This window comes from Bos mutus, chromosome 13 (assembly GCF_027580195.1).
Source record: "Bos mutus isolate GX-2022 chromosome 13, NWIPB_WYAK_1.1, whole genome shotgun sequence".
Taxonomy (NCBI): domain Eukaryota; kingdom Metazoa; phylum Chordata; class Mammalia; order Artiodactyla; family Bovidae; genus Bos; species Bos mutus.
The window spans coordinates 72043294-72056296 of NC_091629.1; positions in this window are offsets into that span (position 1 = coordinate 72043294).

Below are 13003 nucleotides of genomic sequence, written 5' to 3' on the forward strand. Positions count from 1 at the left end.
AGTTTGGAGCAAAAGTAGCTTTTGAGGGATTGAAGTAATAATGATCATGGTTCTAAAGGTGCTAGGACTAAAAAGCTGTACTGGCAAATACTTACAAGGCACATGAAAACTCAGGGCAAGGACAGAAGACCCTGACTCCCTCACATTTTTCTATCAGTTGGTCAAGAACAGTTTGGCCACAGCATACAAAAAAAATAGAAAGAGGTTGGTCAGAGCTTACAAAATTAGCAAAAGGCAAGGAAAAGATACTCATAGTCTCCTGGGCAAAAGCTTAACTCAAAGAGCCCAACTCACTCATTTTTTAATAGGAAGATGAGATAAACATGGGTTCAGAAGAATCCGGGAGGAATTCCCTGGTGGTCTGGTGGTTAAGACTGTGCGCTTCCACTGCAGGAAGCGTGGGTTTGATCCCTGACTGAGAAACTAAGGTCCTCCATGCAGTGAGGCACAGCCAAAAATAAAAATTAAAACCAAATAATGTCTTGAGAAAAAAAGAATCCTAGGTTCCTGGTCTGAAAGAATACTTTCCTGATTTCTCATGGTTATTGAAGAGACTATTAACATACAAAGGTAGCTTCTCCAGATCTCTTCTCTCTCTCTTGTCCTCCTAAACCAGTTGAAATTAGGAAGAGGATGAACAAACCAGAAGACGGAGGTGGCGGGGAAGCCAGCATCCGCCCACCACATCCTCCGTGCGCTTCATCCTCTGTTCCAGAGACTTGGTCTAGTGTTACCTCCTATGCCTCCTGCTAAAGCAGACAGAACAAGCCTCATAAACATGGATTTTGTGATTTGAATTTTGTGAATCTGTTTGCAACTATAACTAGAGGCCAAATTCTGGCTTAGTCATGGGGCAAGATTTTTGTTTTAATAAGTCAAAAGAGATTGGCAAAGGAAGGTCTGCCAATTCACAGGTCACAGCTCTACTGGCCTGAGCCCTGGGAGTGTGCTTCCGTTGGCCAATGCAGTGAGCTGGCCTGCAGGCAGGTCATGAAGAGACCTGAGGAAGGGAGTGCTGGTTCACAGCTCAAGGCCCTCTTCTCCCGAAATTTGTTTTCTACATCTGACGTCTCCACATGAAAGTGGTACATTTAGCACTATACATAAAAACCATTAAGATATTCAAACTCTTTGCCTCAGGAATTCTGTTTTTAAAAATATTTTCTAAGTCAATAATTCTAAATATGGGAAAAGTTGTATGCATGATGATATCCCTCAAACTTTATTTCTAGGAATGCAATTTGCAAATAATTTAAATGGCCAACAAAAGAGGAATGGTTCATAGTACATCCACTTGAGGGAATTATAAACAGCAAGATTTATTTGTATAATAAGAAAAGTTTTCCTATTATAGTGATTTAAAAATAGAATATCAGAAAAAAGTAAAAAGCTATAGAAAAGCCTAATGGATTCTTTATTGCTATTTGGGGGATGGGTCTGTCCAGCCAAAGCTATGGTTTTTCCAGCAGTCATGTATGGTTGTGAGAGTTGGACTATAAAGAAAGCTGAGTGCCGAAGAACTGATGCTTTTGAACTGTGGTGTTAGAGAAGACTCTTGACAGTCCCTTGGACTGCAAGGAGATCCAACCAGTCCATCCTAAAGGAAATCAGTCCTGAGTGTTCATTGGTAGGACTGATATTGAAGCTGAAACTCCAATACTTTGGCCACCTGATGTGAAGAGCTGACTCATTGGAAAAGACCCTGATGCTGGGAAAGATTGAAGGCAGGAGGAGAAGAGAATGACAGAGGATGAGATGGTTGGATGGCATCACTGACTCGGTGGACCTGAGTTTGAGCAAGCTCTGGGAGTTGGTGATGGACAGGGAGGCCTGGCGTGCTGCAGTCCATGGGGTCGCAAAGAGTCAGACACGACTAAGCGACTGAACAGAACTGAATGAGATTATGAGTAATTGTTTTTTTCCTTCTACCATTTTCTTTTCCTTTTATTTTCTTCCATAATCATGCTTGCTTTTTAAATAGAAATAACATTTTCATGAAAAATGTTTATGAAGCAGGAAGAATGAGATTCCCTCTGGAATGATTCTTTATTCCTTTACTCTGGAAAAATAACCATCCTTATATTCCTTTTCTGGGGTGGTTACATATCAACTGAGTCATTTTATATTTTGAGGGGAGTTAGGCTGTGCTTTCTTTCCTTCTGAGCCTCTGACTGCTTTGAGCTGTGAAAACCCAAGGAATATGCTACCGTGACCAAGAACTCTAACAAGGTTCTCCATCTTAAGTTAGCTTTGTTGTCTTTCCTTGAATTGCCTGTTTGTTCTGAATGCACCAAGGTCTCTGGGAGCTCAGAAAAATACTGTGAAAGGGTGAAAGAAGGAGTATCTGTTCAATCCATCTTACTTTGACAAACATCCATGAAGTAACTGCCTCAGGCCAGACAAGCCCCTCACACCAGAGCTGTACAAGGATAGTTTCCAGGGACTAATACCTAGTCCAAAAGGCAAGAGGCTCTATGGCTCTATGGCAGGGTAGACTGTAAGCCTCCTAGGAGAAGAGATGAGTTTTATTTAAGGGTCAGGGGACATGGAAAACCATTCTGGACAATGAAGTGCAGAACTAGTCCCCAGATCGATCCAACACAAGCAGATGGTCAGGTGCATGGGAAGCCGGGAGGAGTGGTTGAGGCCACAATAGGGAAGTCCTCAAGTGTTAGGTTGGGAGTTTCGGCTCCATTTATAGGTGATGGAGACTGATTTTTGAATTGGAGTTGGAGCAAAGTTTTATTTACTCCTAGGAAGTTAACTAGTGCAGAGACTGCAATTTGGTGACCCTCGGGCTGAATGGGACCACAGGAAGGGTTGGTTTGATTCCAAGATACGTTGTTTTTAATAATTTTTTTTCCTAACAGAGATTTAACATTATAAAAATAATTCAGATTTCAAACTTAAAGAAAAAGAGAAAAGGCGATCTGTGAGTACCAGGCCACATCTCTCTCTCTCTGTTTCTCAACCCGAACTCTCACTTTCGAACACTGTGTCATTTGTGTTACTGACACGGGTCCTCTTGCCGGGGACATTGACTAGGGATGCTGTGAAGGAGCCACTGCTGTGCTGTCTGATGTGGAAGCCGTGAATGTTTGTATCTATTTAAATTAAAAGTTAAATTTAAAAATTTCTCAGTCACGAGTCTCAGTGGTTTCTCAGTCACTGGTCATGTGGGACTCATGGCTGCCACATTGCGGTTGCTTCTTTATGTCTTTGATGTAGAATACCTTTTTTTGGTGGTTCCTGTGTTTTTTTATTGATGGTTCAGCAGTTAATTTGATTTTGGTGTGTTTGTGAGAGGAGGTGAGTTCAAGGTCCTTCTACTCTTCCGTCTTGTCTCCAATCCTCATGGTTGCCATATTGGAATATACAGACATGGAATATTGCCAAGATCACTAAGAGTCCTATTGATAGCTCTGGTGTTGGGGTGAACTGGAAGGCCTCAGCAGGAGTCCAGAGGAGGAACTACAAGGCTGCTAAGAGTGGTGGAGATGGAGCGTGATGGCTCTCCTCTCTAGCTCACTATTTTGGTTGACTTCTTACTGACACAATTAGACTGAAGTCTGCTGTTGAACTCATTTTGTTGAGTGTTTGAAAGCACATTTGCTGCTGGTGGGACAATGTTTGACAAGTGTTCCGGGAGGACGTACTGTTTGTATTCAACAATACTGATCATTTTTGCCCTAAGTTGGCTTCTCTGAAGTGCTTACTCACTGGTGAGATATCTGAAGTGCCAAGTGCTGTGAACGCTCATGAAAGCACAAAGTGGGGAGCATTTGGAGTGCTTTAGAGGAATGGTGTTCCAAATGTTGGGAGCATTATTATCCTCAAAAATAGTGTCGAGAGGCTCCTACTTGTGACCTCCATCTATTAAGATTATAGGCAGAAGGAACCTGGTGGCAATGACAAGAATGGGTCTACCAGATGTATCATCCCTGATCCTGATTCATCTCAGTGTGCTTCTGTGAGACCCAAGGACCTGAGAACATAGGAGTCATGCTTGTGTGCATGTTGCTTCCTCAACACTCATAGAAACACCAACATCTGGGTCATGGGGTAGATATATGTTCAACTTTATGAATGCTTTTAATTGGTCTTCCAAAGCGAGGGCACCAGTTTGCATTGTCTCTGATTCTGATTTCTACATATTTTTCTGAACATTTGGCATTTTCAGTCTTCAAAATTTTTTAGAGTGCATGTAGTGGTATCATTTAGTGGTTTCAGTTTTCCGTGTCTTGCTGATTAGTGAGATTGAATATGGTGTTTGCTTTTGCATGTATTTAACTGATTGTTTGAGATCCTTCTTGACTGACTACTCAAATATTTTTCTACTGAGTTTTTTGTCTTAATGATGTGTAGGAGCTCTTTACATAGCTTGAATATGAACCCCTTGGTTGAATGTGTTGAAAATATCTTCTTCCACTCTGTGACATGTTATTTCATTTTCTTAATGGAGTCTTTTGATGAACAAAGTTCCTAATTTAACAGTCAATTTAACAGTTTTTTCCCTTATGATTAGTGTTTTCTGTATACTCTTAAAACAATCATGGCTTACTCTAAGGTTAGGAAAATGTTCTTTTATGGGTTTTTGAAGAGCTTTCTTACTTTTCTGATTTGGATTTACAATCTATGTGCAATTCATGTATTGATTTTTGCTCACTGATTTTGTACATCAGTTTTGGCCTTCTCAGGTGGCTCAGTGGTAAAGAATCTGCCTGCCCATGCAGGAGACTTGGGTTTGATCACGGGGTCAGGAATATTCCCTGGAGAAGGAAATGGCAACCCACTCCAGTATTCTTGCCTGTGAAATCCCATGGATGGAGGAGCCTGGCAGACTATAGCCCATGGGATCGCAAAAAGAGTTAGACATGACTTAGTGACTAAACAATAATAACAACATTTTCACTGTTTCCATATGGATATTAATATTTTGTCTAAAGACCTCATTTTCTTCCATGTGGACATTCAGTTGATCCAGTTCCATTTAATGATACATCCATTCCTTTCTCACTGCTCTGTTCTGCAAATTTTGTCATGAATCAAGTGCCCATTTATGCATGGGAGTCAGCTTCCCACATGTGTTATGGTATGCCCCATCCCTCTAGTTAACTATTCTTGTTTACTAATTTACTGTATGCTCCAAATATATACATATATACATATATATATATATATATATATATATAATATATATAATCTGGGAAAGTAAATCATCCAACTTTATTCTTCTTGTTCAAGACCCTTTTGTTGTCTTCACTCTTTCGTTTATAATTTTTAAATCAGTTTATAAGTTTTGACATAAACACAGTTGGGATATTGTTTGGTATTGTGTTAAATCTATAGAGAAAGCTAGAATTTACATCTACACAATACTGTCTTACAAACCCATCTCTTTGGGTATACTTTAATTTCCCTCAATAAAATTTCATGCTTTCATGGGTAGATATCTTTTATTAGAGTTATTCTGAGGAGTTCCCATCTCAAAGAGAAATCATTTATCCTTTTACCATCAAGGATGATTGTGGATGGCTCTTGGGTATGGTTTCACTTTGTTATGAAATATCCTTTATCAAATTAAGGCTCAAAAACAAGACATTTTGCAATTTTTTTTTTTTAACCCTGGGCATTTTTAAAGGACCTAAAATAAGCTATCAAAGTTTCAGCTGTGACAGGGTTATGAGGCAGTCTGCTGCATTCAGCCTCTGAGCTGCAATCCATCTTCCCTGAGCTGGAAGGAGAGAAGAAAAAGATGGCAGGGCTGAAGCCTAAACACTGTAGAAGATTCAGGAGCTAATCCCTAGGAAACCCAGAATTATTTTTAAAATAATTGAGGACAGGACAGTGTTCTCATATAAAGGGTGAGAAAAAGACCAAGGAGATGTCTTGTGACAGACTTATGCATGTAGCAAAAGCCTGGCACATTTTCACTTTTAACATCCCATCTGTTATATCACTGGATCCTTAGAGCAACCCTGGTTTCAATATAGTACAGTTTTACAGAAAAAGAAAAAAAGAAGATGAATCAGTCATCTAATATCATCGAATGAGAAGAAGATGAGCTGGAAGCAAAACTCAGGTTTCCTGGTTTCTTGGCCTGGACACCTCTGATTAGAACATAAAAGCATGTGAGAAAGGACTTCTCTGGTGGGCCAGCCGTTAAGGCTCTGTGCTTCCACTGCAGGGAGCATGGGTTCAATCCCTGATCGGGTAACTAGCATCCCCCATGCCACCTGGCATAACCAAAAAAAAAAAAAAAAAAAAACAACCCAAATAAACAGTTTTAAAAAAATCTAATTAAAAAAGCACATGAGAAACCCCCAATACAAAAGCTATCCTAGGTCACTCAAGAGGAGACTATTACATTAGAACATGCAAAATGTAAAAATACAGTATCAGTTTATAAAAAATGCCTCTTATAAAACCATGATTCATCCTCAAAACAAACTGTTATGGAGGACTGCAAGCTGGGAACCTCTCCCCCAGGCTCCCCCAGATGCACGTCTGCGCATTCTTCCGTCTTTCCTCTTCCTCATCTGCTCTTCCCTCTGTGACTTTCTTTGGCCAAAGAAATGTGAGCAGAAGTGACCCGTGTCACTTCTAGATGGAAGCATTCCACAGCCAGTGCTCGGCTCCCAGCCCACTCCCCCGTGTCATGGAAGGCACAGGATCTCAGCTTGATGTGGCAGTGCCAGATGGCAGGAGCCAACTTGAGATTCTGAAATTTCCCAGAGTTACCCATATCCACAGCAGGTTTCAAGTGAGTGATAAAGCCACATCTGTTCCTTAAGCCACTGAGACTGTGGGTTGGTTGTTACTGCAGCATCACCTCGCCTATCCTGATGGACACAGCAGACCAAACAGGATCTGCTTCTGCCAGGCCAGCTCTGTGGTTTGTGTTTTCATTTGCTGTGCCTCTGGACAAGCCCCAGTGCCTCTGCTCTACAGGGGCAGCTATCCTCAGTTCAGTCGATGGGAAAGAAGGGAGAAAGAGACAGGAGGGTCACTGTGGCCGTATGTACAGCTGTGATCTCCAGTCCCAAGCCAGCATTAGTGACGTGCTTTGCTTTCCCAGGTTTTTCCCACATTCCTTGGCTGATAGCCCCATTCCATCTTTAAAGCCAGCAGAATTTTCATCACATCATATATATACATATATATATATATTTTTTAAGAGTGCTTTGATCCCACCAAGGTGTCTGTTTCTAAAATAGTTTAGATTAAAAAAAAACAAAAACAAAACTTTATTAGGTTGTGGCTGCAGTCCATGGGGTCGCGAAGAGTCAGGCATGACTGAGCGACTTCACTTTCACTTTTCACTTTCAGGCTTTGGAGAAGGAAATGGCAACCCAGTCCAGTGTTCTTGCCTGGAGAATCCCAGGGACGGGGGAGCCTGGTGGGCTGCTGTCTATGGGGTCGCACAGAGTCGGACATGACTGAAGCGACTTAGCAGCAGTAGCAGCAGCAGCCTTGCAGTGTATGGGATCTTAGTTCCCCCACCAGAGATCAAACTGATTCCCTCTGCACTAGGAGCACACTTCTTATCCACTGGACCACCAGTGTTGGTGGTGGTTTAGTTATTAAGTCATGTCTGACGCTTGCAACCCCATGGGCTGTAGCTCACCAGGCTCCTCTGTCCATGGGATTTCCCAGGCAAGAATACTGGAGTGGGTTACTGTTTCCTTTTCCAGGGGATCTTCCCAACCCAGGGATCGAACCCGGGTCTCTTGAATTGCAGACAGATCCTTTACTGACTGAACCACCAGGGAAGTCCCTAAAAAAGCCTGGATTTTTGCTACTCAAACAGAGATCCATGGGCCAGCAGGGTCAGCATCACCTGAGAACTGGTTGAAATGCAGAATCTCAGGCCCCACCCCAGACCTTCTGAGTCATAATCCACATTTTAAGATCCATTTGATTGGCATGAACATTCCATTTGAGAAGCACTGGCTTAACCTTGGCAGTGAGGAGAGAAGAGTATTTTGGTTTTCCTCAGTTTCCACAGTCCTTGGAGGGGATGAATGATCACCCTCCCCTGACCTCCCGACCCACTATTCCCTCTTTTGAGCCCTGCACAGATTCCTGCTGCAGTTTCTGTAACAGAAGGTGAGCCTTGAGGTTTCTGGTCCTCTTTTGCATCACATCACAAGTAAGAAGTGAGCCCAGATGTCAGGTGTGAGGATTCCATCCAACTCGCCTTCCTCTAGGTGAGACTGCCTGCCATCCATGGGGAAAGGCAGACAGAAGGTTTTTCCTGTTCCGTGCTCCCATCTGGTGCTCTTGACCTTCTCGGTTCTTTTGCAAACAGATGGACTTGGCAAATTCTGGGACTGCTGCTGCTCACTCCTAGTGTGCCCTCTCATTTCCTCCCTGGCCCCAGTCCCTGCTCTTGCCCGTCTTCTCCAGTGCCCCCGGAAGAATGCCAGGGATGAGGCAAAACGGCTCCCTGGCCCTGCTCCCACATGACGAGAAGCCAGAAGAAGCTGAGCAGGAAGGATGCTGAGCTGAGACCGGGGCTGATCCTCTTGGAGTTCAGGCTGCGTCTGCTGGTTATCGGAAGACAAGGCACAGGCTTGTCTTTGCCACTCCAGTCCCTTGCCCTGGGCTGCCCTGAGTCCTGGCACCTCCTACTCTGCTATCCATGTGCTGTTGGCAACCTGAAGCCAGGGGGCTGCCAATGGGAGGCCACCAGCTACTCCTTGGAGCTGTGTCTTCCCTGCTGTTTGTGGAAGCAGCTCTCCGTGGGGACCTGACTTGATGCCTTCCACGAAGAATGACTTTCCTCGGGGCTGTGGCTAGGGCTCTGCGGTGGGGGCTGCTGGACTGAATGAGGGCCAGGAGGGAGGGAAGGGGGTCCGGCTACAGTGGCAGATGGAATCCGGCCCAGGGCAGACAGCAAGTGCCTTCTTCAATATGCCTTTCTCCTTTTAATCTCCTCTTGAGCAGAGCTGATCAATTAGAGCTGTAATTATTTTAATCTTCCTCTTTGCTGTCCCTGCCTGCCCGCCTGCCACTGCCCATCGACCCTTTCTGCTAATGATGTACTCAGGTGGCAGCCTTGCCAAGGCCACTTCAGGCAGCCCATCTTCGTAACAGGCCACACCAGGATGCAAGCTTGCCCGATCAGGGACTGCCACCTTCCTTTGCTGGGGGGGCCTTTGGCAAAGCAACACTCCTGAGATGGTTTCTCCTCTACAAAGTGAGTGGGCTCCATGGGTGGGTGAGAGAAATGACGCATCAGAACGCTAGCTATGCAGCATAGATAGGATGCATTTCAGCATCACTGTGGTGTTCACAGAATCATTTCAGAATCAGAAAAATCTGGGTTGTCTACCTGGGCATCAATCTTGTCATCTCTGAGCCTCGAACCCTCATCTGTTAAATGGGTATCATAATAACTTCAAGAGTTGTAAGGAATGGAGGACTTCCTCAGTGATCCAGGGCTTAAGACTCCACTTTTCAATGGAGTTCTGGGGGTGCAGGTTCAATCCCTGGCCGGGGAACTAAGACTTCACATGCTGTGGGGTGTGACCCAAAAGTTAAAAAAAAAAAGTTGTAAGGAATGGGCAAAGTTATGCATATATAGCTCAGAGCATAACATTGGGCCCTAATGTCAACTAGATGAGCAAAATTTTTTTTTTTTTATCATTGGTTATTTCCAGATTTTCCCTATAACTGAGGGAAACAGGTGTTTGGAGAAAGGAGTGAATTAGTCATCTTGGATATGTGCTGTTATTATGGGTTAATAGAATCTCTTCCTATCCCATCATGGGTGGTAAAATGATGAAAATAATGCAAACTAGAAGTCTTTGGGATATTTGAATAACTTTTTTTCTTTTTGTATAAACTGTCATGAAGTTCGGGGAAGGCAATGGCACCCCACTCCAGTATTCTTGCCTGGAAAATCCCATGGACGGAGGAGCCTGGTAGGCTGCAGTCCATGGGATCACTAAGAGTCAGACACGACTGAGCGACTTCACTTTCACTTTTCACTTTCACGCATTGGAGAAGGAAATGGCAACCCACTCCAGTGTTCTTGCCTGGAGAATCCCAGGGACGGGGAGCCTGGTGGGCTGCGGTCTATGGGGTCGCACAGAGTTGGACACGACTGAAGCGACTTTAGCAGCAGTAGCAGCAGTTATGAAGTTAAGGAGGCAGGTAGTCCCTGGCTCACAAGACAAAGACTTCCATGTTCTGAACATCAGTTTGGGAGCTTGATGGGTGTGGGTTGTCCTGTGGGAAGGTTCAATGCTTCAGCCTGTGAGAAAAGCAAACCGTTGCTGGCAACTTTCTCCCCCTCACTCCCCCTTAATCAACTATCCCATTTTGTTCAGTTCAGCATAATGCAAAGAAATGCATTTGCTGCTGCTGCTGCTAAGTTGCTTCAGTCGTGTCTGACTCTGTGTGACCCCATGGACTGCAGCCTACCAGGCTCCTCCATCCATGGGATTTTCCGGGCAACAGTTCTGGAGTGGGGTGGCATTGCCTTCTCCCAAGAAATGCATTAGGAGCTTGAAATACAAAGGCAACTGGGACAGGGTTGCTGGCCCTAAGATCAAGGGTCAAGGGCAGGCAGAGAAGCAGAAGTGGAAATTATAGTGGTGAACATTAGGCAGACACAGACACTTATCCTACAGGAAAACATACAAGGGGTCAGCAACTTAGCAATGGCGGGTATATGGGGGGCGATGGTCAGGGAAGGCACTGCAGAAGCGGAAGCACTTCTGAGATGATTTCTCTTTTCAGGTAATCTTTAGATGCAGTGAAGACAGTTTCAGTGTAACCAGGTGTGTCCGTTTTTAGCTTTTGCTGCATACAAAGCAACCCAAATATTAGTGGTTCTGAACAACAGCAGTTTATTTAGTTCACCATTTTGGGGCTCACTTGGGTGGTTCTTCTATCTGGACCAGGCTGACTCCTCTGGGTGTGCTCTTTTGGGGTCATTTGATAAATTAGCTGACTGGGTGATTTAGGACGGCTCACTCACAGCTAGAGTGCATCGGTCCCCCTCCACATGGGGAAACCACCAGCTTGGACTCGTTTACATGGTGGTCTCAGCAAGAAAGCAAGCCTAAACGCTCAAGGGCTATTCAAGTCTCTGCATCATGCTTTCTAACATCCCATTAGCTGAAGGAAATCACAAGGCAAGCCTGGATTCCAGAGCCACAAAGCAGCTTCCACTAATGTGCCATACTGCTTAGATTTAGGGTACAGAAGACAAGAGGGGACGGAGAGATGTGAACTCAGGAGGTAAACATCTGAATGAGATGATCTATTTCCCTAGTAGGGAGAGGAGTCAAAGCCCAGCGCTCCATCTTTGAAGTGTTTAGCGTAGTCCATCCCATTGTCCTTGTTGGAATGAGTGTACCCTTGAAAGGTCATGACACTTTCAAGTGTAATTAGTCACTTTGAGCTGTCACTTAATAGCAGCAAAGGCCATGGCAGAAACCTCCTTGGAGAATGGTGGCAGTGGATGAAACATGGGAGGGGTCAGGAAAGGCAGAGAGGGAAGATCAGGCTTGGTTTTAGCTCCCTCCCAATTTTGCCTGAAGCTAGACCTGCATCTGCGTGTTCAAGGGTGAGCCCCATTACTAAGTCACTTGCAGAACTTAGCTCACAAAACTTAGAAGCCAGATGTCCCTGAAAGGATGGTAGCAGCGTGCCAGGGCACCTCACTGACAGCCTGATAAATGGTCTTTCTTGTCCCTCCTCCAGCTCAGCCACTCTCTGAGCAGCTGGTGTCTGTGGCCGGCTGTGGGCCCTGCCTCAGTTACTGCTCTCTAGTCCAGCTTCCAGGGGGTCATCTGGTGTGGGATGCCAAGGACTTAGAGTAGTAGTTTCTCACACTTTACCAAACCCCAGATTTCTCTGGTTGGTGGTGTTTTTATTCACCATGTAGTGCCTAACTCTCTTTCGACCCCGTGGACTGTAGCCTGCCAGTCTCCTCTGTCCGTGGAACTTCCCAGGCAAGAATCCTGGAGTGGGTTGCCATTTCCTTCTCCAGGGGACCTTTCTGACCCAGGGATTGAACCCATATCTCCTGCATTGGCAGGTGGATTCTTTACTACTGAGCCACCTGAGAAGCCCAGATTTCCCTAGAGTTTGTTAGAATAGATCTCTGGGCCCTACTATGAGGGTTTCTGATTCTGTAGGTCTAAGGATCTAAGCATCTGTCATGCTAACAAGGTGCAAGGTGATGCTGATGGTGATACTGAGGATTCAGAACTGCATTTTGAGACCTGACCCAGGGTTTGGATACCTCGTCCTTCTACACAGGGTTTTCCTTAAAGCAGAGGTTCTCAACCTTGGCTGCTCCTGGGTACCACTTTAAAAACATGAATATTCAGACTTCACCTGCAGAAAGGCTGATTTAGTTGGTCTGGGTGACCCTGGTATTTACAGTTGTTAAAAGACCCTTGGGTGATTCAGATACACAGCCAGGGCTGAGGACCCCTGTCTTGTTGTAGCGGTTTTCAGAGTGGTCCCCAGGCCCACAGCAGCAGCAGCAGCAGAATCACCTGGGGTCTTGTTAGAAATGCAGATTTCTAGGCTCTACCCTACCCCTACTGAATCGGAAACCTGGCGGATAAGACCTGGCGGCTTGGGTTCTAACAAACCTGCAGGGGAATCTAATGCATACTGAAGTTTGAATCATCAGCTTTTTCAAATGAAATTGGGCCCATGGGACACTGTCTTGGAGGCACCCCTTCAATACCTCCCATCTTCAGAACACGGCCTCTGGGGAGGTGACATGCAGTTTGTAAGTATGGGATTTTGGATGTTCCATTGAAAATCTTTGAAATACATCTTAGAAGCATGGGGTTTGAAAGTGAAAAGTGAAGTGAAAGTGAAAGTTGCTCAGTTGTGTCCGACTCTTTACGACCCCATGGACAGTATAGTCCATGGAATTCTCCAGGCTAGAATATTGGAGTGGGTAGCCTTTCCCTTCTCCAGGGGATCTTCCCAACCAAGGGATCGAACCCAGGTCTCCCACATTGCA